This window comes from Leucopleurus acutus, assembly GCF_964270905.1.
Source record: "Leucopleurus acutus genome assembly, chromosome: 5".
NCBI classification, from domain to species: Eukaryota; Metazoa; Chordata; class Mammalia; order Artiodactyla; family Delphinidae; genus Leucopleurus; species Leucopleurus acutus.
In genome coordinates, this window is record NC_139147.1 from 83,041,569 (window position 1) to 83,046,072 (window position 4,504).

Below are 4,504 nucleotides of genomic sequence, written 5' to 3' on the forward strand. Positions count from 1 at the left end.
AGATGTATTTTGGAGCTGGACTCAGGCTAGACAGATGGAGGGATGTTAGTTTTTCCCTGGTACATCTTCACTGACCTCTTTGTTTTCAAACTCTAAGTGTCATTTTGTTTTAGCTATGTGTTTTATCAACAGAAAATAGGTAGATGGGTTGTGGTAGGTTTTTACTGGGGGATTTCTTTTAATATTGGGATTTAATCCATCTGAAGTAATTATGATCTCTGCTAGGTAGCTTCTACTTTTTCTTTTGTATTTTTTAGTTCCAGGATTTCCCTTTCCCCTGGTATTTTGTCCCTGATTCTCGAAGGGTTGCCTGAGTTTTCTTGATTTCTCCTTTTTTAAAGCTTTAACGATTTGGAAGTTTAACATCCTATTTTTAGTCTTGTGGTCTAGTAACTGTTCAAAGTCTTGAGTCACGTTAAGTATTAACCTTACCCCTCTGTTCGTCTCCACCATCCACCCCCCGCCCAGTTCCTTTTCCCTTTCTTTAGTATCCTCATAAACATTTGTGATCACTTCGAATTCTTTTTAGTAGTGAGTTTCCACAGGAACATGTGACGACGCTGCCTGGCATACACATATTCATTTCTCCTTTCTAGTCTCTCAAGGAGAATAAACCTGAAAGAGTGTAGGCAGAAGGCCTCCCCGCCTCCCCGGGTGGAGGCTGCCACCGCATCGTCCTCACTGCCCCCACCCCACCGCCCCAGCCCCGGGTCCGCACCTCCACAGGCTTACCTGGCGCCCGGCTCTCTGCAGGCTGCGGGTGGGCGGAACACCCGGGTCTGGCGCTCTTGGTCCGTATCTCCCCGCAGTCAGAGTACCGTGACCTCGGGAAGTTCAGATCTTGCCCACTAGGGGGCAGTGGCGCGCTTCCCAGAAGAGACCGCCCGGGGGGGGGCGTTTGGTTCTCGGTTCCCTCTCCAGAGTCCCACGACCGGTTAGACTGGTTCCGCCTGGTGTGGGAGATGCAGGGTCAAGGAGCTCACAGACCCCGCAGGCCAGGCAAAGTCGGGGAGGACGCGGAGCCCACGCACACAGCCCTCCCCCCACCAACCCCATCCCCACCCCCGCCCCACGACATACACACAGGCATCTGAGGGCCCGAGTGGAGGAGACGGGGGCGCTGGGCGACCCGCGGAAGAAGCCTGGTTAGGGATCAAGCCAAGAGCAGGCAGTGGTTCTTAACTAGGAGGGCAGCAGGGGTACCGAGTCCAGTTTGAGACCAAAACTCTTCTCACCCCAGCCTCAAAGCAGTTCTCCCAGTGTTGCCACCATGCCAGAATCCCCACCATTAGAATCACTCCAATTATTACGGAAGACCCCAGTCAAATGCTCATGTGTTAACCACTGTTACCCAAGGACAACTCATTAATCCCTTGGGACACAATGACACGTTAGCACAGATTAATTTTGCACTGAGGTGGGATTGGGGCAAGGAGATCTTTAGGCTGTAGGTCATTGAGGATGTTGTTATTATCTCAAGGATTGCAACGATGGTCATTGTTTATTTCACTTGTTCCTTGCCAGGCACCTGAGAGCTTTGTCCCATTATCCCTTCTAATAAAACAACATCTTGAGATCACTTGGTCTGCTGGGTTTTTCCACTGTAAAGTTACTATTTTTCCCTTTGTAATTAATGAATATTTGGGGGGAGATACTTTGAGACTGCAATATTCTGTTTATCCTCAAATTTCCCCCCACTTCTCAGTGTCCTTGGACTGCCTCTGGGACACCTCTTCACGCTGGCATTGACGGTTTTTGCTCTTGGCTCACAGTTTTCCTTTCACCCCAACCCTGCCTGAGTAAATCACTGTATTTGCATCTCCCTCCCCGTCAACTCCCATTCTCTGCTTAATGCCTTTCACCCTGCACCTGGCATTGGCACTCCCAAGTGTTTTTGACTTCCAGGCTCCTGGACCCCTCTGCAGGCCTCTTCCTCTTTCATCTAACTCCTCTCCTTTCCTTCCCTCCCCCACCGTCCCCCTCCCCCAGTGGATTCTTCCTTGGTAGCTCCTTCTCTGTTGAATTCCCACATCCTTCAAACTCTGCAAATAATATCTCTTGTCATTTTCTGGGAATAACCAAGCCTGGAGCCTGAACTACATTGTTGGGCTGTACCCGCCAGGCCTACAAGCCCTGTGCTTGCCCAGCTTCAAGACCGAAGAAAGAGCCCAGAGTTAGCGACAGAAACATCAGTGGTTTAGTGGATGGGGGAGCTTACATGTCTGAAGCCAGGTCTGGGAGCGACACCCTACCCTGTGGGGTGGAGGGAAGGCAGGACGTGCGGCAGCTTCACTCCCGGAGACAAGGAGAGATTACCAGTTATGGGGGAATTGACGTCAGGTTATCTCATCAGTTACCAGGAAAACTAGCAGAGGGGCACGCCACTTACCGCCCCTTTGATAAGCTATCAGGTGGAGATGTTCTGATCTAAAGTTAGAACAATCATTAGCTGGGGCAGAAGCAAGTATGTAGGAAGGTCAGTCAGGTGAACAGGGTGTAGGTGAAGCAAGTGCTGGTCAGCAAAAGAACAACCATCTTCGGTGGCCTGATCATTCGCTAACTTCCTAATTCTTCCTCTGTGTTTTCCAAACATCTCCACCTCCACAAAGCATCCTTTCCTCCTTTCATCCAATCTCAGACTAGGAAAGGCCTTTGGGGCCAGCTAGAGCTCTGAGACCTCCTGGTAAAGTGGAAAGAACACCAGCTTTGGAGAAAGTCAGATCTGATTTGGATCCTAGGGCAACCATTTACTAACCATACGACCACTTTTTTTTTTTTTTCCTTTGAACTTTCTGAGCATCAATGAACATTTCAGCCATGTCTGGATAGAAACACTAATTGTTAAAGATTTTAAGAATTGATATTTATGTGTGACAGGGACTTCCCTAGTGGCGCAGTGGTTAAGAATCTGCCTGCCAATGCAGGGGACTCAGGTTTGATCCGTGGTCTGGGAAGATCCCACATGGCTTGGAGCAGCTAAGCCCCTGCGCCACAACTACTGAGCCTGCGCTCTAGAGCCCACAAGCCACAACTACTGAAGCCCCCGCACCTAGAACCCATGCTCTGAAACAAGAGAAGCCACCAAAATGAGAAGCCCATGCACTGCAACGAAGAGTAGCCCCTGCTCGCTGCAACTAGAGAAAGCCCGCGTGCAGCAACGAAGACCCAATGCAGCCAAAAATAAATTAATTAATTAATTTTAAAAAATTGACATGTGACAAGTTCCTGAAACAGACTCTGACATGTAATGCTCAGTAAATGGTAACTATTATAATTATTCATGGTAGGGGTCCCTGCTCCTTCTAAAAACTTCATGCATTACCTCTCCTCTCTCCTACGTTTTCGACCTCTCACTCTCAACTGGCTTCTTCCCTCAGCTTATGAACAAGGTCAAACCTCCCCCATCTTTAAAAACAAACAAACTAAATAAATAAATAAAAAGAAAAAAAACCCTCTGTAAAAAACCCACCAGCTCCCTCAAGTCCGTTCACACCTTGTCAGGAAAGGAGAACTTCCACAGGAGGGAATCCTTGGCTTAATCAATGCCTGGTTCTCCCAAATTCCTGTCTCCTGTGGGAATCTCTCATTTGGCTTTTCTGAATCAGAGGATTGGCTTAAGTCATCAGTTATGGAAAATTCTCAACCACTATCTTTTCAAATATTTTCTCTGCTCCATTTTCTCTCTCCCCTCCTTCCAGAACTCCAGTTAAATATATACTGGATTTTCTCACTGTATCTTCTATCTCATTTATCTTCTCATCTATATTTTTCATCTTTGTGCCTCTCTGGGCTTCATTCTGGATGGCTTCTTCTGACTTATCTTCCTTCCCACTCTGTGTTATTAACCCACTATTGCATTCTTATTGCATAATCATTCTTTTCAGTTCTATAATATCTAGCTGATTCTTTTACAACTCTGCAATGTTGCTTTCAAAGTTTCCATATCCTTACTTAAAACTTTAAATCTTGCTTTTATGTCCATGGACACAATAAGCATTGCTTTATTACAAGTTGTATCTAGTAACTCTTGTATCTGGGATCCTGGTGGGTCTGTTTCTATGGCTTCTGTTGATTCTGCCACATTTTTATTTTTATTTATTTATTTTTTTTGCGGTACGCGGGCCTCTCACTGCTGTGGCCTCTCCCATTGTGGAGCACAGGCTCCGGACGCGCAGCCTCAGTGGCCATGGCTCACGGGCCCAGCTACTCCGCGGCATGTGGGATCTTCCCGGACTGGGGCACGAACCTGTGTCCCCTGCATCAGCAGGTGGACTCTCAACCACAGCGCCACCAGGGAAGCCCTGCCACATATTTTTTTGTTTGTTTTTTTTACATGCCTTGTGTGCCTGTGTACTTCCTGGACCTTTTATTTGACATTACTATTTTGAAAATTAATTTGAGACCTGGGCTCTTCTTCCAGAGAGGATCTTCCTTTCCTTCTGCCAGCATCTGAGGACACTCAGTCCAGGAACGAGCCCTGAGAATATTCTAGATGACCATAGAG